A 27,231-nucleotide genomic window follows, 5' to 3' on the forward strand; every position below is an offset into this window, starting at 1 on the left:
TTTGAAGCTCTGGAGATGTCATCGATAAAACACAGGGACACAAGATTATCTACAACCTGTACAGAAACCAAACTGCATTTCTAAGACTTCAATGACTTGAAAGGGAAGCAGTAATTGAGAAGGCAGAAGTAGAGAGGATATAAAATGAAGACTGTGAATAACAAGAAAAGCGTTCTGAAAAAGAAAATTTGTTCACATGGAATATAAATTGTAATGATTGGGTACTATTTTACGAAGGTATTTGTGTGGAGTGCAGCCTTGTAAGTGAAACGGTGGCGATGAACAGTTCTGTCGAGAAGACAATGGACGCTTTCAAAACGTGGTGATCAATAAGAATGCTGAAGATTGGATATGAGGATCGTGTAACTAAAGAAGAGGTATGGAATTAAATAGAGTAGGAAGAGGAAATTACGGCACAACTTTGACTACAAGAGGGGTAAGTTGACAGGACATATTATGAGGCGTCAAAGAGTGAGGACAAAGCGGTTGGGTGATAGTATTCTGATAATAATCATTTGTTCAAATGCTACTCTACTATTTTATCTGTTAATGTAAGCAGTGAATTTAGTCTTCCATGCACTCCTCCACAAAACATTTAAACCAAAACTGAAATCAGCTGTACACCAAACCTTTCAACCACTGTCTGACTACTACTGGATTAACTTTCAACTTTCTATAACTATCACTCGCTAGCCCCACACATATACAGATATAGGGAGAACAGAAATAAACAAACAATTTCAGCATATAATTCTTTAGGTTGGCAACATGTACATAAACAAACCAAACAGGAAGGGGCATGAGGTGAACACACTGTAGTTATGACTTCAAATCAGTGTTTTCGGTAAAATGTCTACAGCTAGTGACAGAAGAAAAAAGAGCGAACATGAAAATGTGCTTATGTTCCATAATATAAGTTTTAGTTCAACCCCCAGCATGTGACCAGGTGAGGGGAAACGTATATGTCCGCCAAAAGCTCGATTCACTGTAAGTAATCAGTTATGCATTTAAAACAAAACTGAATCATTCTAGATTCCACCGAAAATGCCTTAAAGTAAAAGGCGAAATGCGTCTTGAACCAATAAAGTACACTCGATAAAGAAAAAAAACGTTTGTTACTTACCAAAGGAAATAATCAATAGCTGCAGATACTTAGCAAATTACATCTTATGACATACCAGCAAATTAGTTTCTGTTTAACTTCTCATTCCACACGCTATTAAATGCTGTTTAAAAAAAAATCATCTATCCCTTCTGAAAAACTGTAGTTTCTTTCATATCTCGGTAGATAAACAGATTTTGGATATTTATCATGCGACGAAATACATGACTTTTTACAAGTAATCGTATGCAAAAAAACGCTTTTAGATTTCTTGAACCTTTTACGAAATTTGCAGTTGATACAACCACATGGTTTACAACGAGCAGGACGAAGTATCGGTCGCGTCGCGGAGACCCGTGCGCGGTTCACGGCACAGCCCGTCCGCCGACATATCATTCAATATCTCGAGAACGGTGATAGCTATCGTTCTGCTCCCAGCTTTGAAAGCAATTTCGATATGTTGATTAAATTTCATACGCAATAATGTATTACCTAAAATGAACTGTACGCAAAGTCCACGCAATGCGTTTTTACCTCTGCACACTCATTAAAATTTCGTGTAAAGGTTTACGTAAATGCGATACAGCAAGTAACCACGACGAATATCGAAAAGAAATTCGGCCCTTTATCGAGAGAAGATATCAGGCTGTAACATGCCCAAGAATCAAATTTTTCTACCGAATAGTTTCCTTGGAATCGGATGATAAGTATTTCATAGCTGCCGCCGCGTCCGCGCCAGCGGTTCGGCGAAAGTTCTTGTGGCCCGGGGTTGCGTACCTGACGTCACGCTCAGCACGGTCTGTGATTGGCGGCGCGCACCTGGGGCGCGTCACGCGGCAGCGGAAGCGGTTCGACATGGTCAAACCGCGATGCAGATCCCGCCGCGCCGTGCCGCTGACGCCGTTTCCATGGCAACCACGCTGCTGACGCGCGGTTTTGACGCGCGGCAGCCCTAGTGGGAACCGGCCTTAACACTCCTGTGTATTGCGGGTTCTTTGCCGGCCGCCGCCGCTGGGGGCAGGGTACCATTGTGGTGTCACCGCCAGACACCACACTTGCTAGGTAGTAGCCTTTAAATCGGCCGCGGTCCATTAGTATATGTCGGACCCGCGTGTCGCCACTATCAGTGATTGCAGACCGAGCGCCACCACATAGCAGGTCTAGCCTAGAGAGACTCCCTAGCACTCGCCCCATTTGTACAGCCGACTTTGCTAGAGATGGTTCACTGACTACAGACGCTCTCATTTGCAGAGACGACAGTTTAGCATAACCTTCAGCTACGTCATTTGCTACAACCTAGGAACGCGCCATATTCAGTTACTGTCTTCTGAACAGATAATATTGTGACTCATGTACTGTGAAGAGCGACGTTCATCATTAATGGATTAAAGTTAAGTATCAAACTAATTATGTCCGCTTTCTGAATTCTCATTCCTTGTCATGTTCCAGTCCTCACGTCAGTATAGTTCTTCCCTCTTCACGCCAGCCTGCGTGAGCTAAAACGCGTGCACTTCGGCCTCCATTAGTAACTCGGTCATTAGCTCTTCTGCCAACACTACAACCATCGTCTGGCGGTTGGGTTCCCACATGTTTCTTGTTTCCACCCCCGTCGCCTTGCAGCGCAGCCACCACAATCATATACATCTACATACATATCTACATGATTACTCTGCAATTCACATTTAAGTGCTTGGCAGAGGGTTCATCGAACCACAAACATACTATCTCTCTACCATTCCACTCCCGAACAGCGCGCGGGAAAAACGAACACCTAAACCTGTCTGTTCGAGCTCTGATTTCTCTTATTTTATTTTGATGATCATTCCTACCTATGTAGGTTGGGTTCAACAAAATATTTTCGCATTCGGAAGAGAAAGTTGGTGACTGGAATTTCGTAAATAGATCTCGCCGCGACGAAAAACGTCTTTGCTTTAATGCGTATCATATCTGCCACGCTCTCTCCCCTATTACGTGATAATACAAAACGAGGTGCCCTTTTTTTTTTTTGCACCCTTTTGATGTCCTCCGTCAATCCCACCTGGTAAGGATCCCACACCGCGCAGCAATATTCTAACAGAGGACGAACGAGTGTAGTGTAAGCTGTCTCTTTAGTGGACTTGTTGCATCTTCTGAGTGTCCTGCCAATGAAAAGCAACCTTTGGCTCGCCTTCCCCACAATATTATCTATGTGGTCTTTCCAACTGAAGTTGTTCGTAATTTTAACACCCAGGTACTTAGTTGAATTGACAGCCTTGAGAATTGTACTATTTATCGAGTAATCGAATTCCTACGGATTTCTTTTGGAACTCGTGTGGATTACCTCACACTTTTCGTTATTTAGCGTCAACTGCCACCTGCCACACCATACAGCAATCTTTTCTAAATCGCTTTGCAACTGATACTGGTCTTCGGATGACCTTACTAGACGGTAAATTACAGCATCATCTGCGAACAACCTAAGAGAACTTCTCAGATTGTCACCCAGGTCATTTATATAGATCAGGAACAGCAGAGATCCCAGGACGCTTCCCTGGGGAACACTCGATGATTTGCCGTCTAATACTACGAACTGCGACCTTCCTGACAGGAAATCACGAATCCAGTCGCACAACTGAAACGATACCCCATAGGCCCGCAGCTTGATTAGAAGTCGCTTGTGAGGAACGGTGTCAAAAGCTTTCCGGAAATCTAGAAATACGGAATCAACTTGAGATCCCCTGTCGATAGCGGCCATTACTTCGTGCGAATAAAGAGCTAGCTGCGTTGCACAACAACGATGTTTTCTGAAACCATGCTGATTACGTATCAATAGAGCGTTCCCTTCGAGGTGCTTTGCCGCAGGCTTCCCGGTTGCAGACCCCACAGGCGGTATCGCCCCGGTTCCTCAATGGCGGGCGTCCCTCGTCGACCCCACCCCGCGGCCTTCCCCGATGACGCGCTTGTCTGGGCTGGTCCAGCCCGCCCTCCAGCTCTTGCTAGCTGGGACTCCGTCGGTGCCTCTTCTCCTGGGTCATCTTCGCCGCCTCCCGAGGCTTCGTCAACGTCGTCCTCGAGCGTCAGGGCGCGTTAAGTGTTGGGTCCATTATGGATGCTGTGCATTGTGTCCTTGGGGTCGTTTCGGCTGGTTCCGGCTTCAGCGCAGGGCGAATGCCCGGACGCGGGAGTCGACGCCACCCAGCCTCGCTCCGTTGGCTCTCCGTCGCCTCACAGTAGCCACACAGACCCGTTCGTCGTCAGGCCCCGGCAGCACCTGACATCTTGGTGGCCTTCCAAAGGGGGTGGAATGTTGTATCCGCGGCCCCAACCGAATAGCGCGCGCGCGCCCTGCCGTGGCATCGCTGGCCACAGTTTCCCGTCGCGACCGCCGGCAGTGCATGGCGTTGCCGCAGACCGAAGTAAGGAGTAAGGGGAGTAGACTACAATTGGATCGCCTCTTACTTTAAGAACAGAAAGCAGAAGGTAATTCTCCGCAATATTGAGAGTGGTAGTGATGTTCAGTCCCAACGGGGCACTGTTAAGTGGGGCGTTCCCCAAGGGTCGGTGCTGGGGCCACTGCTGTTTCTTATTTATATAAATGATATGCCTTCTAGTATTACAAGTGATTCAAAAACATTTCTGTTTACTGATGACACCAGCTTGGTGGTTAAGGATCTTGAGTGTAATACTGAAACATTATCAAATAATGTAGTTCATGAAATAAGTTAGTGGCTTGTGGAAAATAAGATGATGCTAAATCACAGTCAGTTTTTACAGTTTCTAACTCACAATTCAACAAGAACTAATATTTTGATCAGACAGAATGGGCATATTATAAGCGAGACAGAACAGTTCAAGTTCCTAGGCGTTCGGAGAGATAGTAAGCTGTTGTGGAAAGCCCATGCTCAGGATCTTGCTCAGAAACTAAATGCTGCTTTATTTACCATTAGAACAGTGTCTAAAATAAGTGACATTTCAACACGAAAAGTAGTCTACTTCGCATATTTTCATACGCTTATGCCGTATGGTACTATTTTTTGGGGTAATTCTTCTGATTCAAAAAGGGTATTTTTGGCTCAAAAACGGGCTGTTAGAGCTATATGTGGTGTAAGTTCGAGACCTCTTGTCGACCCCTACTCAATAGTCTGGGAATTCTGACATTGCCCTCACAGTATACACTCCTGGAAATTGAAATAAGAACACCGTGAATTCATTGTCCCAGGAAGGGGAAACTTTATTGACACATTCCTGGGGTCAGATACATCACATGATCACACTGACAGAACCACAGGCACATAGACATAGGCTACAGAGCATGCACAATGTTGGCACTAGTACAGTGTATATCCACCTTTCGCAGCAATGCAGGCTGCTATTCTCCCATGGAGACGATCGTAGAGATGCTGGATGTAGTCCTGTGGAACGGCTTGCCATGCCATTTCCACCTGGCGCCTCAGTTGGACCAGCGTTCGTGCTGGACGTGCAGACCACGTGAGACGACGCTTCATCCAGTCTCAAACATGCTCAATGGGGGACAGATCCGGAGATCTTGCTGGCCAGGGTAGTTGACTTACACCTTCTAGAGCACGTTGGGTGGCACGGGATACATGCAGACGTGCATTGTCCTGTTGGAACAGCAAGTTCCCTTGCCGGTCTAGGAATGGTAGAACGGTGGGTTCGATGACGGTTTGGATGTACCGTGCACTATTCAGTGTCCCCTCGACGATCACCAGTGGTGTACGGCCAGTGTAGGAGATCGCTCCCCACACCATGATGCCGGGTGTTGGCCCTGTGTGCCTCGGTCGTATGCAGTCCTGATTGTGGCGCTCACCTGCACGGCGCCAAACACGCATACGACCATCATTGGCACCAAGGCAGAAGCGACTCTCATCGCTGAAGACGACACGTCTCCATTCGTCCCTCCATTCACGCCTGTCGCGACACCACTGGAGGCGGGCTGCACGATGTTGGGGCGTGAGCGGAAGACGGCCTAACGGTGTGCGGGACCGTAGCCCAGCTTCATGGAGACGGTTGCGAATGGTCCTCGCCGATACCCCAGGAGCAACAGTGTCCCTAATTTGCTGGGAAGTGGCGGTGCGGTCCCCTACGGCACTGCGTAGGATCCTACGGTCTTGGCGTGCATCCGTGCGTCGCTGCGGTCCGGTCCCAGGTCGACGGGCACGTGCACCTTCCGCCGACCACTGGCGACAACATCGATGTACTGTGGAGACCTCACGCCCCACGTGTTGAGCAATTCGGCGGTACGTCCACCCGGCCTCCCGCATGCCCACTATACGCCCTCGCTCAAAGTCCGTCAACTGCACATACGGTTCACGTCCACGCTGTCGCGGCATGCTACCAGTGTTAAAGACTGCGATGGAGCTCCGTATGCCACGGCAAACTGGCTGACACTGACGGCGGCGGTGCACAAATGCTGCGCAGCTAGCGCCATTCGACGGCCAACACCGCGGTTCCTGGTGTGTCCGCTGTGCCGTGCGTGTGATCATTGCTTGTACAGCCCTCTCGCAGTGTCCGGAGCAAGTATGGTGGGTCTGACACACCGGTGTCAATGTGTTCTTTTTTCCATTTCCAGGAGTGTATATTTTCTTTAATGTCGTTTGTTGTTAGCAATATTAGCTTATTCGCAAGAGTTAGCAGCTTTCACTCAGTTAATACTAGGCAGAAATCAAATCTGCATGTGGAATGCACTTCCTTGACTCTTGTGCAGAAAGGAGAGCACTATTCTGCTGCATCCATTTTCAATAAGCTACCACAAGAACTGAAAAATCTTAGCAGTAGCCCAAACACTTTTAAGTCCAAACTGAAGAGTTTCCTCATGGTTCACTCGTTCTGTTCTGTCGAGGAGCTCCGGGAAGAACTGAAAAATTAAGCAAATTCCAGTGTTACATTGTTGATTTTATTTATTTAAACTTACGAACTGTCGCCTGAATACGTTTCTTGTATTTCATTTTATCTGTTTCTACTATCGTGTTATAATTTCATGCATTGACTCGTTCCATGACCATGGAGACTTCTCCTTAATTTGGTCCCACGGAACAATAAATAAATAAATAAAAAACACGTCGGGCCATTGCTGAGCTGGGGCCTACAGCGCCCTCTGGCTACACGATATAACAGGAGCGCTGGCTCCGAGTCCGGGGGTCTTGCAGACAGCTCGTTGCAGTCGTCAGTGCCGTCGTTCGTTGTCTGGTTAGCTAGCTCGCTGTGTGATTCAGTGTTGTATAACGACGAATCAGGAATATTCTTTGGACACTAATTGGAACTGTATCTACTACAGTACACTCTTCGCTGTCAATAAAGCTAAGTTCTCTAACGCTATAGATACAGCAATAAGGAATAGCGCAGTAGGCAGTACAGTTGAAGAGGAATGGACATCTCTAAAAAGGGCCATCACAGAAATTGGGAAGGAAAACATAGGTACAAAGAAGGTAGCTGCGAAGAAACCATGGGTAACAGAAGAAATACTTCAGTTGATTGATGAAAGGAGGAAGTACAAACATGTTCCAGGAAAATCAGGAATACAGAAATACAAGTCGCTGAGGAATGAAATAAATAGGAAGTGCAGGGATGCTAAGACGAAAGGGCTGCAGGAAAAATGTGATGATTGTCGGAAGGACAGACTCAGCATACAGGAAAGTCAAAACAACCTTTGGTGACATTAAAAGCAACGGTGGTAACATTAAGAGTGCAACGGGAATTCCACTGTTAAATGCAGAGGAGAGAGCAGATAGGTGGAAAGAATACATTGAAAGCCTCTATGAGGGTGAAGATTTGGCGGATGTGATAGAAGAACAAACAGGAGTCGATTTAGAAGAGGTAGGGGATCCAGTATTAGAATCGGAATTTAAAAGAGCTTTGGAGGACTTACGGTCAAATAAGGCAGTAGGGATAGGTAACATTCCATCAGAATTTCTAAAATCATTGGGGGAAGTGGCAACAAAACGGCTATTCACGTTGGTGTGTAGAATATATGAGTCTGGCGATATACCATCTGACTTTCGGAAAAGCATCATCCACACAATTCCGAAGACGGCAAGAGCTGACAAGTGCGATAATTATTACACAATCAGCTCAGCAGCTCATGCATCGAAGTTGCTTACAAGAATAATATACAGAAGAATGGAAAAGAAAATTGAGAATGCGCTAGGTGACGATCAGTTTGGCTTTAGGAAAAGTAAAGGGACGAGAGAGGCAATTCTGACATTACGGCTAGTAATGGAAGCAAGGCTAAAGAAAAATCAAGACACTTTCATAGGATTTGTCGACCTGGAAAAAGCGTTCGACAATATAAAATGGTGCAAGCTGTTCGAGATTCTGAGAAAAGTAGGGGTAAGCTATAGGGAGAGACGGGTCATATACAATATGTACAACAACCAAGAGGGAATAATAAGAGTGGACGATCAAGAACGAAGTGCTCGTATTAAGAAGGGTGTAAGACAAGGCCTTTCGCCCCTACTCTTCAATCTGTACATCGAGGAAGCAATGATGGAAATAAAAGAAAGGTTCAGGAGTGGAATTAAAATACAAGGTGAAAAGGATATCAATGATACGATGCGCTGATGACATTGCTATCCTGAGTGAAAGTGAAGAAGAATTAAATGATCTGCTGAACGGAATGAACAGTCTAATGAGTACACAGTATGGTTTGAGAGTAAATCGGAGAAAGACGAAGGTAATGAGATCTGTACATCGAGGAAGCAATGATGGAAATAAAAGAAAGGTTCAGGAGTGGAATTAAAATACAAGGTGAAAAGGATATCAATGATACGATGCGCTGATGACATTGCTATCCTGAGTGAAAGTGAAGAAGAATTAAATGATCTGCTGAACGGAATGAACAGTCTAATGAGTACACAGTATGGTTTGAGAGTAAATCGGAGAAAGACGAAGGTAATGAGAAGTAGTAGAAATGAGAACAGCGAGAAACTTAACATCAGGATGGTTGGTCACAAAGTCAATGAAGTTAAGGAATTCTGCTACCTAGGCAGTAAAATAACCAATGACGGACGGAGCAAGAAGGACTCGCTATGGCAAAAAAGGCATTTCTGGCCAAGAGAAGTCTACTAATATCAAATACCGGCCTTAATTTGAGGGAGAAATTTCTGAGGATGAACGTCTGGAGTAGAGCATTGTATGGTAGTGAAACAAGGACTGTGGGAAAACCGGAAGAGAAGAGAATCGAAGAATTTGAGATGTGGTGCTATAGACGAATGTTGAAAATTATGTGGACTGATAAGGTAAGGAATGAGGAGGTTCTACGCAGAATCGGAGAGGAAAGGAATATGTGGAAAAGGAGAAGGGACAGGATGATAGGACATCTGCTAAGACATGAGGGAATGACTTCCATGGTACTAGAGGGAGCTGTAGAGGGCAAAAACTGTAGAGGAAGACAGAGATTGGAATAGGTCAAGCAAATAATTGAGGACGTAGGTTGCAAGTGCTACTCTGAGATGAAGAGGTTGGCACAGGAAAGGAATTCGTGGCGGGCCGCATCAAACCAGTCAGTAGACTGATGACCAAAAATAAAAAAAAAAGATAAGTAACTGTTTTATACTAGCTGGCACTTATTTGTCACTAATCGTTTTCTTGGCACCACATTTTAGTCACAACCTGGTCACATCCTACTCCATATCCAAATTATGGTTGCCACGCCTGGGCAGCCATAAAAAAGATGTAAGGGGAGAGGGCAGGAGGTTGAGGTGTCTGTGGTTAGTTTGACTGATTAGCCGTTTCGAACTGGCGAGTCTTGGAAGTTCTGTAGAAAAAATTCGTTTCTCAGTTCAGTCTGACCATCGCATATCAGTTGTAGTGCTACATGCATTGTGAAAAAAATTTCAGTTTCTTCAGGAAGTATCTGAAGCTAGTGATCTAAGCCTGTTTTCAGATGACTGTTGGGCAAGACTTATGACAAAGCTCTACTACCGTCATTTCGGACTGTGTCAATAGGGGAAAGACTTGGTTCTGCCCCAAGGTACTGTCATCCAAGATGGCGGCCGTGACGTCAGCTGATGACGTCATTCAAGATGGCGACCTGATGTTAGTTGACATCATCAACTGCTGTCTGCTGATGTCGGAGGTACCGTTATCCGAGATGGGGGGAAAGTGGGACTGCTGCCCTGGTAGGAAGTTTGAATTTTGGAGGGAAGATAGATCAATTGGGCTATCTACTAACCTAAGAAAATGGTGGGAAAGAAAGGGCAGTTGCGCTACCTCCACTAACCTGCCACCTCTTCCTAGCAATTGGAGGGTAAAAGGACTCAGCCTGTGCTGGACATAACTCTTTATTTTCAGTCTTTATTTAAATAATTAGAGGCAGTACCACCATCAGTCATCTTCACCACAAGGTCTGTAGCTAGTATGCAGTACCACCACCAGAGGGCACTGTCGTTTGTTCTGTGACATAATCCAAGATGGCGGTGTCGGGTGGCAGAAAATGGCGGGAAACAGTGTGTTTGCCACGAGGTCCTGTCCTAGTACACAGTACCACCACCAGTGGGCGCCGTCGTCCCTTCCGTGACGTAATCGAAGATGGTGGTCTGGTGGTGGGAAGGAAGTGTCTCATAACAGGAAATTCAAGGGTATATTGTTTATCTATAAAAAAAAATATTTTGGGGATGTTTGATTTCTCTTGCTCATCGTTGTCTGCTGTTTGGAAACATGTAGGTCTTGTAAAAAGTAATTACACGGAGCAAACAAGTTGCATAACCTAATGTTTGGCACTGTGCCCTTGGTGTCTTAACCTAATGTCTGGCCCTTTGTCGGCACTTAACCTATTGTTCTGTTAAGTTGTTTTCCATGTCACCCCCATTTCCTAAACTATTGTACTGCCTTTGATACCAAATTAAGTAATTAGTTATGTCCTCCCACCATTTTCTGGTACACTTTTCGAATTTCACATGCTTTTGAACGCCATTTCTGGCGCGTTCTTCTTTGTCACCCACCCCCTTAAACTATTGTATTGCTTTTTACATAAAATTATGCAAATTAACCTAGTGCTCTGCACTTAACCTGCTGTTGTGCTCCATGTCACACACTCACGCACACCCTCCCCTTAACTATTGTACTGCTAGCAGCATGTTGCTATAAAAAATTATGCAAATTAATTAAATCGATCTTCACTTAAAACTTCCGGGCTGATAGGCCGTGGTCGAAGTATAAAACTCTCCCCTGACGTTTCGTCTCCGACTGTGGGAGACATCCTCGGAGGTAAAGCGGCGAACTGCGAAGAGGACTCGAGGAAGCGCTGATTATATAGGCAGTACAGAGGGCGCCACAGTCGATCACGTGGCGTCGGCTATCAGAATGTCTCTGGTGATGCCAACATTCTCGATTGAAAGTAATCGATCGTCACGCTTGCGGTGCAACGCTGACGTCCAAATTTTATCCAGTTTAACACCTTCGTCTTTCCTGTTAAAATTGTTACGATGCTACGTGAGAGGATTCATCAGACGCGGCGAGCACTGGCGGTAACCAGCAGTAAACTTGTTCATCTCCACTTGTTTCGTAGTAATACTATGCAGTGTGGTGATTGGAATAAGATTGACGGTCTAACATTCAAAACTATGGAAGTTAGTGCAGAAATATCAGCAAACAGGCAGAAGAAGAAGTTCAATAACTTACAGAACAACATTTCTGGGGGTTCAGTTGGGGACAATTCTCGAACTTTTATTAACCTGTCTGATAAAGATTTGTCAAAAGTTGAAATTTCTGTACTAGCGAAAGGAGGCAATTTTGCTGTGACGCCCCAAAACGTACCCACAGAGGATATGGTAGCAAATATTGAGGCCGGTATTCGTCAGCTTCCACAGCAGTCCGCTGACGTAATTAGGATGGAAACGGCTAGGATTTTACGTACATGTAAGCCACCTAAAAGTAATTTGTCGCAGGCTCAAAGGAAGGGGCTGAGGGATATAAATGGAGATAAAAACATTATTGTTCTTAATGCAGATAAGGGTAATGCCACCGTCATACTGAACAGTGAGGACTATCATGGAAAAATCAATGATATTTTGGTTCCCTCCAATTACAAAAAGCTCCAGAAAGATCCGACGATGAAGTTTTAAGAATGACAAATCGCTTGGTGAATGCGTCTTCATTTGGCTCCGACGATAAGAAGCTGCTTTGTAAAACAGAAGCATATCCACCTAGACTTTATGGCTTACCCAAAGTTCATAAACCTGGGATTCCTTTGACGCCAATTGTCAGCGCTATAGGCGGACCAACACACGAGTTAGCTAGATACCTTGCCTCAATGCTGCAGCCTTATGTTGGTAGGACGGACAGCCATATTAAAAATTCAGCTCATTTCACTGACAAGTTAAAGGAAACGAGCGTGGGCCCGGATGATATCCTCGTCAGTTTTGACATTGTGTCGTTATTTACCATGATTCCGGTAAACGAAGCTATCTTATGCATAGCGGATATTTTTCCCACCGATATTGTGGCATTATTCCGACACTGCCTCACCACAACCTACTTTCAATACAATAGTAACTTTTATGAACAGATTGATGGGGTGGCTATGGGCAGTCCTCTCAGTCCTGCTGTGGCTAACTTATTTATGGAGACTTTTGAACAACGGGCGTTGCAGACTGCCAGTAAGAGACCAGCCAGATGGTATCGCTATGTCGATGACACGTTCGTAGTATGGACACACGGAGCAGAGGAGTTGGATGCCTTCCTGACACATTTAAACAGCATTAATCCGAAAATCCAATTCACTATGGAGACAGAAAGGAATGGGCAATTGAACTTCATGGATGTGTCTGTGATTAAACGACCGGACGGAACGTTGGGCCATAAGGTGCATAGAAAGCCCACACATACTGATCGTTATCTACACAAAGATTCAAACCACCACCCTAGACAAAAAAGAGGTGTAATGAAAACTTTGGTAGACAGGGCGCACAAATTTTGTGAACCTGTTTATTTAAAAGATGAGATTGAACATCTACGGTCAACTTACATGAAGAATGGCTATTCTAGCAAGGATATAGATCGAGCACTTCGCTCTAGACAGAGAATCAGGAGTACCGACGAACAACAGTTGTCCTTGGGCAAAGTTTTTCTTCCGTTCATTAGCAAGGTCAGAGATCGCATAGGGAAAGTTTTAGGCAAGTATGGGGTGTAAACTATTTTCAGACCTACTAGGAAAATAAAAGAATTTTTAAGGTCGGCAAAAGATGCACGGCACCCTTTGGCTACACCGGGGGTATATAAAATTCCTTGTAGTTGTGGACAGGTTTACATCGGTACCACAAAGAGAAGTGTGAACACCCGTCTTGTTGAACATAAGACGAATTGCCGCCTGGGTCACACGGATAAATCGGCCGTAGCGGAACATGTTTACCAGGAAGGTGATCATGAAATAAAATTCAGCGAGACGAGCGGCATATCAAAAACCTCGCATTATTATGCACGCTTGTATAGAGAGGCTATCGAGATTGATAAACATCGTAATAATTTTAACAGGAAAGACGAAGGTGTTAAACTGGATAAAATCTGGATGTCAGCGTTGCACCGCAAGCGTGACGATCGATTACTTTCAATAGAGAATGTTGGCATTACCAGAGACAATCTCATAGCCGACGCCACGTGATCGACAGTGGCTCCCTCTGTACTGCCTATACGAGGTGCATTCAAGTTCTAAGGCCTCCATCGCTGTGTCCTATCGTTGTCCTTAGGCCTCCTGTTATTCGGTCGCAAAACTCTATTTATTTCCTTACTAGAGTACCCATTCTTCTCAAAAGCCTACTTTAGATGTTTTAAATCTGTGTCCAGGTGTTCCGGCAAACAAATTCTTTTAGCTCTGTCCACTAGACTTTTAATTACACTTTTTTTCTGTTGTGAATGTTGATTGGCATTCTTGTGCAAGTATCTGTCGGTATGTGTAACCTTCCGAAAGACTTTCAAGCTGCCATCAGTGTATCACATGACGAAGACATCGATGAAGGATATTGCATTGTGTTTCTCTATTTCCAAGGTAAACTGGATTTTTTTATTTATACTATTTAAATAACAAAAGAATTCCTCTAAGGCTTTTTTTGCAGTGTGACCAAACAAAAAATGTATCATTCACGTTTCCTGTGATGTTGTAAGATGCGGACACACTCATTTGAGGTGATCTACTGATTGCAATCCAGCACCTTGCTGCTCAACTAAATGCGCCTGTGGACAGTCTCTTCCACCAGTGGGGATACTCGAATGTGTGTGCCCTGGAACCGAGCGACCGCTACGGTCGCAGGTTCGAATCCTGCTTCGGGCATGGATGTGTGTGATGTCCTTAGGTTAGTTAGGCTCAATTAGTTCTAAGTTCTAGGCGACTGATAACCTCAGAAGTTAAGTCGCACAGTGCTCAGAGCCATTGGAACCATTTTTGTGTGTGCCCGCATAGTTCCTCGCCGCCAAGGAGAAGATCGTAAATAGTTTCGAACAGACAAAGAACCATTACAAACCGCGTAGGGTGGTTGTATCGGCACACCAGAAAGTACCATTGACGTTCAAAATGGTTCAAATGGCTCTGAGCACTATGGGACTTAACATCTGAGGTTATCAGTCCCCTAGAACTTAGAACTACTTAAACCTAACTAACCTAAGGACATCACACACATCCATGCCCGAGGCAGGATGCGAACCTGGACTATAGCGGAAACGCGGTTCAAGACTGAAGCGCCTAGAACCGCTCGGCCACTGCGGCCGGCTACCACTGAGGACACGTAAGAGACTGAGGGACTGCATACAGCGGGCTTCCAGGTAAGCCACATGGGAGGACCAAGAGAGTTTCCTACCAAGCATGAGCCGCAGGAATTTCGTAGTTTCAACGAACGGAAGGGCAACAGACTGAAGATGTAGAGATGGTGGGAGAAATCATTTGCGGCGCCAGAAATCAATACAGACAGTTTTGTCAGTGGGAAAGCGAAAGCCATTGTCGATGCTCGAGGATTACAGACGATCAAAACAGCGCTGAAGAAGCCGCTCGGTGAGACAGGTCCGTGGAGAACTACAATAGATGGCAAAATCGCCAACAAAAAGAGAGCCGGAGATGCCCGGTGGGAGACAGGCCGTTATATGGTTTGTTGTGTTGGCGGAAGAGCCAGCACCGTGTTACTGGAGGAGGCCGAAAATGCGCGCGTTTTAGCTCACGCAGGCTGGCGTGAAGAGGGAAGAACTATACTGGCGTGAGGTCTGGAACATGAGAAGGAATTAGAATTGAGAAAGCGGACGTGATTAGTTTGATACTTAACTTCAATCCGTTCATGAAGAACGTCGCCCTTGACGGTACATGAGTCACAATATTATCTGTTCAGAAGACAGTAACTGAGTATGGCGCCTTGCTAGTTCGTAGCAAATGACGTAGCTGAAGGCTATGCTAAACTGTCGTCTCGCCAAATGAGAGCGTCTGTATACAGTGAACCATCGCTAGCAAAGTCAGCTGTACAACTGGGGCGAGTGCTAGGAAGTCTCTTTAGGCTAGACCTGCCGTGTGGCGGCGCTCGGTCTGCAATCATTGATAGTGGCGACACGCGGGTCCGACGTATACTAACGGACCGCGACCGATTTAAAGGCTACCACCTAGCAAGAGTGGTGTCTGGCGGTGACACCACATGGTTAATGGCGACAGCAAAGAGGACGACGCTCGGGACAGAATCCTGAGGCACACCATTTTCCTGGATAAAGGCGTCCGACAAGGCAGAACCCCCACGCACCTTGAAAACTCGGTCTTGAAAAAATACCCGAAGAAAACAGGGCAGGTCGCCCACGGAAGCCCCATGTGTAAAGAGTACGGAGGATACCATTTCTCCAGCAGGTGTCGTAGGCCTTCTCCAAATCTGGGAACACCATTCATGACATGGGTGTACAAAGTAACGAGATGGTCAATTGCAGGACGCCGCGCTCGTAATCTACACTCTGCATTCGAGCCACCACACCAGCAGGGCATGAATCATACGTTCCATCACCTTGCAAGCGCAGCTGGTGAGAGAGATGGGGTGGTATCTAGAAGGGAGGTTTTTTTTCCTAGTCTGGCTTAGGTAAGGGTATGACGGTGGCACGCACCAGCGTCCAGGAAATATGCCGTCTGCCCAGATGCGGTTGTACATGTTAAGCGGAAAGTGCTTCCCCACAAGAGAAAGGTGCTGCAACATCTGAATGAGAATGGCGTCCGGTCCTGGGATGGAGGATCGGAATGAACTGAGAGCTCCTCATAGTGAAGGCGGCACTGTGGCACTCACGATTCGGAGAAGGGTATCTCTCGAGCTGCCGACGCTCGTTTCCGATGGAGGAAGGCAGGGTAATAGTTGGAAGAGCTCGAAACTTTCGAAAAATAGCGGCACAAGGTGTTGGAGATAGCAACAGGGTCCACGATGACATCGTTTGCTACTGTCAGGCCGTAAATTGGGGAATGGATCTTGGTTCCAGAGAGGAGTCGGAGATTGGTCCACACGACAGAGGAAGGTGTGGAACTGTTAAAACAACTAGTGAATGAAAGCCAGCTAGCTCTTTTGCTATCCCGAAGAACGCGACGACACTATGCACGCATCTGTTTACAATGAATGCAATTCGCCAGCGTAGGGTGGCGGTTAAAAATGAGGAGAGCACGTCTACATGCGCGAATTGCGTCGCGGCATGCCTCAGTCCACCAAGGGACTGGGACACGACATGGTAGAGACGAAGTGCGGGGGACAGAACGTTCTGCGGCAGTAAGGGTAAAGTTTGAGAGATATTCGACCTGGTCATCACAACTGGGGAAATTTTGTTCTTCGAAGGTTGCCAGGGAGGAGTAAAGTCAGCCTTAGGACGCTGCCATTTATTCGTGCACTCGGATGGGGTAGGATACAGCAAATGGATAGCACACGGGAAATGATGTAGGTGTCAGACAGTATGGACCACTCAAGACGATGGGCAAGCTGGGCAGTGCAGAAGGATAGGTCCAAATGGGAATAGTTGTGCAAGGAGTCAGAAAAGAAAGTGGGTGTCCCAGTGTTAAGGCAGAAGACATTAAGGTTCAAAAATGGTTCAAATGGCTCTGAGCACTATGCGACTTAACTTCTGAGGTCATCAGTCGCCTAGAACTTAGAAGTAATTAAACCTAACTAACCTAATGACATCACGCACATCCATGCCCGAGGCAGGATTCGAACCTGCGACCGTAGCGGTCGCTCGGCTCCAGACTGTAGCGCCTAGAACCGCACGGCCACCCCGGCCGACTCAGAAGACATTAAGTTGGTTAAGAAGGTCAGCCAAGAGGGCAACTCTCTGACAGGTCCTGGGAGAACCCCAAAGGGGATGACGTGCATTAAAGTCACCGACTAGCAAAAATTGGGGAGGTAGCTGCCCAATAAGTGGAAGGAAATCTGCCCTGGTGACAGCGAATGATGGAGGTATGTAGTACAGAGGGAAAAGGTCAGGTGGGGAAGGAAAAGGCGAACTGCAAGAGCTTGAGGGTTGGTAGTCAGGGAGATGGGTTGACTGTGAATGTCATCCCGTATGAGCAGCATTACGCCCCTGTGAGAGTTAATGCCGACCTTATGGGGAAGGTCAAAATGAATCTGTATGAAATGTGAAACCTCAAAGCGATCGTGAGGGGGCAATTTCGTTTCCTGAAGGCAAAGTGCAGAGGGACGCTGCTACGCTAAAAGCAGCCGTAAATCCTCTTTGTGGGACCGAAGGCCGCGAACGTTCCATTGGAGGAGAGTCAAGATGAGGAATAGACGTAGTGACATCTGGGGAAGAGACGCTATTACGCTGCTCTGTGGGGTCCACAGAAGCATCAGCTTGCTTGTGCTGTCGGTCTGTGGAGTCCAACGCCGAAAAACGGTTGTTGGTGTGCGCTGGCGACATGCAGGCCGGCTGGGCTAAGGTATCGCGTGCCGACACCATGGAAGAGTATCTTTGTGATGAAGGAGAAGACCGATTGCCCTTGGCGGTCTTCTTCGAGCCTTTCTGGTTAGATGAAGACTTGGATATTTGGCTGCAGGGACAGAGGAAGTATTCACAAGAGTAATCCTTCTGTCCTTTCCAGCCTACCAGCTGTGTAGCTGAGGCGAGAGGCGAAAGTTTGATGGCTTGTTGCACAGCTGGACGGGGCTACCTTGACACTGGGCGATTTCACAACCTCAGAGCGGAATTGGAGGTCGTATGTCTGCGTGGCCATGTCCTTCATGGAGCGAGGGGTAACAAGAACAGAACTATAGGTACCAGACGGGAGCACGCAGGGTTTGGGACTAGCCAGTAACTTTTGAGCGATTGGATGAGGCACCTTTTCCTTTACCCAGATCCCGCTCATCAAGATACAATGCACACTCCCGAGAGGAGGCGGCAAGGCCGCCCCTTTTATAAGGTAGCTATGCGACTACGCTATCTATTGGCGGATGATGTTTAAACGATTATCAGTAAATCTACTATCCCCAGGTGGCCTTTTCCGTCGTCATATTGGGACCATTAGGCTTCAGCAAACTAGGAGGTTCTAGTAACCATGCGTGTGGCATACTACCTACCCTGGTAAATTGATAGTGATTTTCAAGAACAAAGGGAGAAGAATGATTGTCTCTAGACAGATAAAATATATTTGAGAAGCAAATATCATACTTGTGGCCAACACACACCACGTGCAGGCACTACAAGGGGGATATGCCCTGCCCTCTCAGGGTCATAACCAATACTATTGGACACCTATCTCAGTGATGTCTTCAGGCAAGCCATCAGTGACGCTCCGGTGCCCAAACTGTCCTTACATACCTACTAGTGTCAGCGAATATTTTTTCTTTGACAGAAGTTGTTTCCCATGAAGTGATCTATCAGTCCTAGGCGTTTGTTGCAAAGACTCTGAAACACCTCGTTTATACAGGATGCACATGAAGTCGAGGAACACTTTCAATTATTTATTGCACAAGAATTAAACACTGTACAGATGTCATACATATTGCATTTTGGAGGGAAACTATGAAAGTTTTTTTTTTGTTTTACAAACATGAGTGACCCGCCAGACGTCAATACGGAAATCGAATTCTTGCCATAACCGTCCCAGCATGGCATTGTCGAATGTGGCAATAGCTTCCCGTATTCTCTCTCGGAGTTCTGCTACATCACGTGGTAGAGGCGGCACGTACACCAGATCTCTAATGTGTCCCCACGGAAGAAAGTCGCAGGGAATGAGATCTGGTGACCCGGGAGGCCATTTCATGAAACAGCTGTCCCCGTCTGAAGCACGGCCATGTTTGTGACAAACGCTGTGGCGGTATTTGGGAGAATGGATAGAATCAAATGGGTTAGATAACCCCACAAGTAAGGAAAGATCGAATAAAATGGAATCAGCGTAGAAATGCACCCAAAACAGATACAATAAAAGATCAGTATCATTCCAGGCAAAAATTAAACACTAGGTAAAAGCAATTAAACCGAAAGCACTTTACAGATCGGAATGCCTAACACTGAATAAAAAAGGTATACGAGAAAAAACCGGAAAAGAAAGAAAGGGAAATACTCAGAGAAATTTTAGGATCACCAAAGAAGAAAGATAACAGCTGGACGAAGAGGAGAAATGATCTATACAGAAACAAACAATTACAGACACTATAAGAAACAGGAGATTAAAGTTTTACGGTCATGTTTACAGAATGAACGACAAAGGCTAACGAAGAAAATTTTTTAACTTCATTTGCATATTAAAAAACACCTCGCGATGTCTAAAAACTTAACTTCGCAGAGGACATCATACGGCACGGGGAAGTTTTAAGCTGCTGATCAATAGTGCAAAATTTTCTGTCCAACAACGAAATTCACAAACCTAGGAGCGTAACGTCAAATCAATAGAGGCAGGCCATCAGCCATCGAATGGCTGACGAAAAGAAAAAGACTGTACCTTTGTCTTAGGCCCTAAGCGGTCTATAACTGGCCAAATTCTGTAATAAAAAAAGCATAAGAAAAGCTTTTTCTTTCTCAGCTCTCGTACTACACAAACTAAGCACCAAATGGGTGCACGAAAACTGGTCCACAATTACGTGGCACGAAACGGAAAAAAAACTATTGTCATTCGTATTAACAGAATCTTCCGTCGGTTCTTGGTAGAACAACATTATAATAAATGATAAGCACCAGTTTGCTTTTGTTCTACAATATTACTTTCATTGTTTGTTCGTTTGGAGACAGAACCAAGTTCGATAAGTTAATTGCCCGTTGCGAAAAATTTTGTTTACATTTTGAGGTTAGAGATACACTCACCTTCCTAATCATAGATAATTTCTTGTTCTGCCGCAAAAATACGTCGTGAATAAGATCGCTTACACTTTGACGAACTTCTCGATCGAAAACGTCGAACTCACACGGGTGTAACTTAGATGTGATTGCCATATGTACCACTTTTAGATGTGTACACGCGTTGTCACGAACACCATACCTTTTCTTCATTTCTTCCTTTATCCACGTGTATCTTGCGACGTCAACGGCTTTGTTTGCAGCGGCGTATGTTCCTCTTGACTTTATGGAGACGTATTTTGGCGTAATATTACGTTGCAAACACTGTTAAACCAAATGTGTTGATTTTGCTTTTTGTCTCAGTGATCTACTATAAAAGACGGCTAATTGTGCTGCTGTGGCACATTTTATCATATTAACAGAACCTTCCGTCGGTTCTTGGTAGAACAACATTATAATAAATGAAAAGCAACAGTTTGCTTTTGTTCTACAATATTACAATAAAAGTTATATTGTAGAACAAAAGCAAACTGTTGCTTTTCATTTTTGTTATTCGATTTAATAACCGCTATTGTAACACATACCACCTGTTCATATGAATTACCGAAGAAACAAATTGTAACGAGGAAGGAGGCCTTATTAAAAATATGTTAACTGTGTTTGCAAAAAATTAACAGTACTGTTATACAAATGCAATTGGTAATTAAAAACAGGACTGCAGCTCGCTGAAGCAGAACGAAGGTTTTTTTGGCGTAAAAGCTGCTCCGGCACAATTCAAACACCAATCGGGAGCACTGGAAACGTCACAGAATGTCACACAGCGAAATGTTAAAGGGGTTTGTCAGTGGACGCAGCGCCGTTGTCCGACGTGTCATCTGTTCATATGGGCTACAGATGGAACTTACTAATCGTAAGTTACAAGTCTGAAAAATAGCGGGTGATCAAAAAGTCAGTGTAAATTTGAAAACTGCATAAATCATGGAATAATGTAGCTAGAGAGGTACAAATTAACACACATGCTTGGAATGACATGGGGTTTTATTAGAACAAAAAAAAAGTTCAAAAAATGTCCGACAGATGGCGCTTCATCTGATCAGAATAGCAATAATTAGCATAACAAAGTAAGACAAAGCAAAGATGATGTTCTTTACAGGAAATGCTCAATATGTTCACCATCATTCCTCAACAAGAGCTGTAGTCGAGGAATAATGTTGTGAACAGCACTGTAATGCATGTCCGGAGTTATGGTGAGACATTGGCGTCGGATGTGGTCTTTCAGCATCACTAGAGATGTCGGTCGATCACGATACACTCGCGACTTCAGGTAACCCCAAAGCCAATAATCGCACGGACTGTGGTCTGAGGACTTGGGAGGCCAAGCATGACGAAAGTGGCGGCTGAGCACACGATCATCACCAAACGACGCGCACAAGAGATCTTTGACGCGTCTAGCAATATGGGGTGTTGTTTTTTTTTGTTCCAGTAAAACCTCACGTCATTCCAAGCATTTGTGTCAATTTTTACCTCTCTTCTACATTATTCTGTGGTTTATTAAGTTCTCAAATTTATACTGACATTTTGATCTCCCGGTATATCGGATACGAGCGCTCAACGTGCCCCAGCAAAGATCAGTCACAACCTCAATAGACGAGAGTCTGCTGAAAAGCAATGCATCCGAACGTTTTTTACTTGAAGTCCTAAAGATTTATAAATAAAACTAATGGTATTAACATTCTACATCTTTATTGTTCATGTATACATATTTATTTCTCAACTTAGCCACACTGGTGATGAACACATTTCTCGCAACCAGAGACCAGTTTGTTGATACCGTCACTGTAGAATGTTCGATGGAGCCACAACCTCACCTCTGCTTGCACCTCTTCATTACTATCAAAGCCAACTTTTTTTAACAGACGAAAATCGGGTGGGGCCAAGTCGAGACCGTATGGAGGATGTTCGATGACAGTGAACCCAAGGCGTCGGATAGCTGGAATTTGTAACTCGGTTACTAGCCGCTGTTTATCAGGCACCGACACATCGCCAAGTCAGAAACTATGAGTCAGAGCCTCCTTGTGGCAGAGGGCTGCAACTTGCGTCAGCGAAGCGGAAAGTCTACCGAGTAATGTGCGTGACGTGTAAAACCTCAGCCAGTACTAACAAAGCAAACTGCCCATCGCACACCCCTCAGATTTAGTGGTAAGATGCCCCAGCGGATAGCCTGTCAGAGACTGAACACTGATAAAACATGACAACAGGAAGGAGGTGTACCGGACTTTGGAGAAAAAAAGAAGCAAAATAGAAACATTGATCGGTTCAAGAAGTGCAAAATCCCGCGTCCGGTCATCCTGATTTAGGTTTTCCGTGATTTCCCTAAATCGCTCCAGGCAAATGTCGGGATGGTTCCTTCGAAAGGACACGGCCGACTTCCTTCCCTGTTGTGTTGGCAGAAGAGCCAACACCGTGTTACTAGAGGAGACCGAAATGCACGCGTTTTAGCTCACGCAGGCTGGCGTGAGGAGGGAAGGACTCTACTGACGTGAGGTCTGGAACATGACAAGGAATTAGAATTCAGAAAGCGGACGTAATTAGTGTGATACTTAACTTTAATCCATTAATGATGAACGTCGCTCTTGACGGTACATGATTCACAATATTATCTGTTCAGAAGACATTCTTGAAGATAGTACTTAGAATATGGCGCCTTGCTAGGTCGTAGCAAATGACGTAGCTGAAGGCTATGCTAAACTGTCGTCTCGGCAAATGAGACCGTATGTAGACAGCGAACCATCGCTAGCAAAGTCGGCTGTACAACCGGGGCGAGTGCTAGGGAGTCTCTCTAGACCTGCCGTGTGGCGGCGCTCGGTCTGCAATCACTGATAGTGGCGACACGCGGGTCCGACGTATACTAACGGACAGCGGCCGATTTAAAGGCTACCACCTAGCAAGTGTGGTGTCTGGCGGTGACACCACATTCCCCATCCTTCCCAATCCGATGAGACCGATGACCTAGCTGTCTGGTCTCCTTCCCCAAGCAACCCAACCCAGAAAGTGCAATATATAGCAGCCTGGAAGTAAAATGACGTCGTGGTCTTAATTCCAGTTGTGGCGTTCGCTGGTTTATTCAGTGGTTTGGTATTTAACTAATTTGTAAATGAAAATGATAATCTTATTTTATTACACTGAGTAATTACTACATAATTTTTCTCCCGGCTAAAGATTTGGTCAAGTTGCTAAAGAACTCCAAGTTAACGTCGTGTTAAAGTGTTGTCTGTAAGTTGTGTAAGTGTCACTAAATCACAGTTCATACAACAGATTCTATACAACTATTGATTAAGATGGAAGCAGTTATCTTCAGCAAAATGATGATTAAAACCACCGAATATCAGCCGCGCACAACACTGACGTATGTTACCTGAAACAATATTCTTCGCAACTCGTGCGTAATTATTTTCGTTTCCATACATCAGCTAGAAAAGTTTGTTATAACGATCGTGCTATGAGCACTGTTTTTAAAGAACCAATTTGCTTCGAATTATTTTCATTAAAATGAGTTCGGGACAACCGGTGCACATTTATTTTACACATTTGTATTACGTTCAGCATTTATGTCTGCAGAGTTGCGTAATTTGAATTTGCCGCTGTGATAAATTGTGAAGATGGCGGCAGACAGTTGATAGAGACATTCTATTGTTAGAGCAAATAAGTATTTTAAATGCTTATTGAAGTTTACAGAAACTCTACTTTCGTATTGTGCACTATTTAGATTTCATCAAGCAAACATTTGATTTGTTTCTAAGGAAAACACAGACAAAAACGCGATACAAATCGCTATCATCAATGGCTGCGCTCCTTGCAGCGGAAAGAAACAATTAACACAGATAATGCTTACTGAGAGAGGAATTACAGTTACAAATAATTATTCACTCATGTTTATGATAATAATGAACTCTATTTTCAAGTAATAATTAACAAATAATTACAATTTCTTAACAGACCTCAGTTTGATATGCGTCTTGCGTGCTGAACCTACAAAAGCCAACCAACAAAAGGTAAAAAAAAACAAAGGAAAACAAACGCAGATCATAAAAGGACTTTACAATTATCATTGTCTTTGTATGATACACATCGATATGTCTAATTACATCATAGAATATTATATAAATAATTAATTCACTATTTTTTCATATGCCGGATAGATAATGTTTATAACTGTTACAGGCATAATTTCCTCTCGTCACACTGTAGCCAAAAATTTATCACGTGGATGTTACACAGTTTGTGTCCGTGTCGTAGCGTTTGCAACAGCGAGGTGTAATATAGTGACCTATAATGACAGCTGATTCTACACAACTACTCCATCAGCAGCCGAAGGGAAGTGGCTTTCGAATGGGAACCGCAAACGTTTGATGACAAATCCTCCACCGGGAAACACGTCTGGTGTGTCACGTACGGCATTTGTGACAATACGTGTGTCATATGATAGGAGTCTCTCATCGACGCACCCAATTTGTACGACTGCTCAGTCAGCGAGTGAGACGTACCGCGTTGCCCGATATAGGTGCTCGTCTGAATGCGAATGTGATCACTCCCAAGGAAATGGTGAAAACATAATAAAAGGTGTGATTGGAAAGTTTTAAGAATAGGCTCGTAATTGTACAACGCTGGTACTTCCATGCTATGTTGTTGTTGTTGTTGTGGTCTTCAGTCCTGAGACTGGTTTGATGCAGCTCTCCATGCTACTCTATCCTGTGCAAGCTTCTTTATCTCTCAGTACCTACTGCAACCTACATCCTTCTGACTCTGCTTAGTGTATTCAACTCTTGGTCTCCCCCTACGATTTTTACCCTCCACGCTGCCCTCCAATACTAAATTGGTGATCCCTTGATGCCTCAGAACATGTCCTAACAACCGATCCCTTCTTCTGGTCAAGTTGTGCCACAAACTTCTCTTCTCCCCAATCCTATTCAATACTTCCTCATTAGTTATGTGATCTACCCATCTAATCTTCAGCATTCTTCTGTAGCACCACATTTCGAAAGCTTCTATTCTCTTCTTGTCCAAACTATTTACCGTCCATGTTTCACTTCCATACATGGCTACACTCCACACAAATACTTTCAGAAATGACTTCCTGACACTTAAATCTATACTCGATGTTAACAAATTTCTCTTCTTCAGAAACGCTTTCCTTGCCATTGCTAGTCTACATTTTATATCCTCTCTACTTCGACCACCATCAGTTATTTTGCTCCCCAAATAGCAAAACTCCTTTACTACTTTAAGTGTCTCATTTTCTAATCTAATACCCTCAGCATCACCCGACTTAATTCGACTACATTCCATTATCCTCGTTTTGCTTTTGTTGATGTTCATCTTATATCCTCCCTTCAAGACACCATCCATTCCGTTCAACTGCTCTTCCAAGTCCTTTGCTGTCTCTGACAGAATTACAATGTCATCGGCGAACCTCAACGTTTTTATTTCTTCTCCCTGGATTTTAATACCTACTCCGAATTTTTCTTTTGTTTCTCTTACTGCTTGCTCAATATACAGATTGAATAACATCGGGGAGAGGCTACAACCCTGTCTTACTCCCTTCCCAACCACTGCTTCCCTTTCATGTCCCTCGACTCTTATAACTGCCATCTGGTTTCTGTACAAATTGTAAATAGCCTTTCGCTCCCTGTATTTTACCCCTGCCACCTTTAGAATTTGAAAGAGAGTATTCCAGTCAACATTGTCAAAAGCTTTCTCTAAGTCTACAAATGCTAGAAACGTAGGTTTGCCTTTCCTTAATCTTTCTTCTAAGATAAGTCGTAAGGTCAGTATTGCTTCACGTGTTCCAGTATTTCTACGGAATCCAAACTGATCTTCCCCGAGGTCGGTTTTTACTAGTTTTTCCATTCGTCTGTAAAGAATTCGTGTTAGTATTTTGCAGCTGTGGCTTATTAAACTGATTGTTCGATAATTTTCACATCTGTCAACACCTGCTTTCTTTGGGATTGGAATTATTATATTCTTCTTGAAGTCTGAGGGTATTTCGCCTGTTTCATACATCTTGCTCACCAGATGGTAGAGTTTTGTCAGGACTGGCTCTCCCAAGGCCGTCAGTAGTTCCAATGGAATGTTGTCTACTCCGGGGGCCTTGTTTCGACTCAGGTCTTTCAGTGCTCTGTCAAACTCTTCACGCAGTATCGTATCTCCCATTTCATCTTCATCTACATCCTCTTCCATTTCCATAATATTATGCTCAAGTACATCGCCCTTGTATAGACCCTCTATATACTCCTTCCACCTTTCTGCTTTCCCTTCTTTGCTTAGAACTGGGTTTCCGTCTGAGCTCTTGATGTTCATACAAGTGGTTCTCCTCTCTCCAAAGGTCTCTTTAATTTTCCTGTAGGCAGTATCTATCTTACCCCTAGTGAGATAAGCCTCTACATCCCTACATTTGTCCTCTAGCCATCCCTGCTTAGCCATTTTGCACTTCCTGTCGATCTCATTTTTGAGACGTTTGTATTCCTTTTTGCCTGCTTCATTTACTGCATTTTTATATTTTCTCCTTTCATCAATTAAATTCAATATTTCTTCTGTTACCCAAGGATTTTTACCTACTTGATCCTCTGCTGCCTTCACTACTTCATCCCTGCTACTGTGATGCATTTCCTTCAAAATAGTCCCCTTCTGACTGAACACACCGACTCCAACGGTGTTTCCACTTTTGGACACAATCCTGGAAATTTTTTTCCTGAAATGTTTTAAGGACGCTCTACATATTTGCCTGGATGTCTTCAGTCGAGTCTAATCGCTTCCTTTTCATTGAAAATTTCAGTTTAGGAAACAGGTAGAAGTCCACAGGGGCCAAATCAGGGGAATATGGAGGATGTGGAAACAACGGAATTTTGAATTTGGTCAAAAATTCAACGATGGAGAAGGTACGA

The sequence above is a fragment of the Schistocerca cancellata genome, chromosome 10 (assembly GCF_023864275.1).
Source record: "Schistocerca cancellata isolate TAMUIC-IGC-003103 chromosome 10, iqSchCanc2.1, whole genome shotgun sequence".
Classification (NCBI taxonomy): domain Eukaryota; kingdom Metazoa; phylum Arthropoda; class Insecta; order Orthoptera; family Acrididae; genus Schistocerca; species Schistocerca cancellata.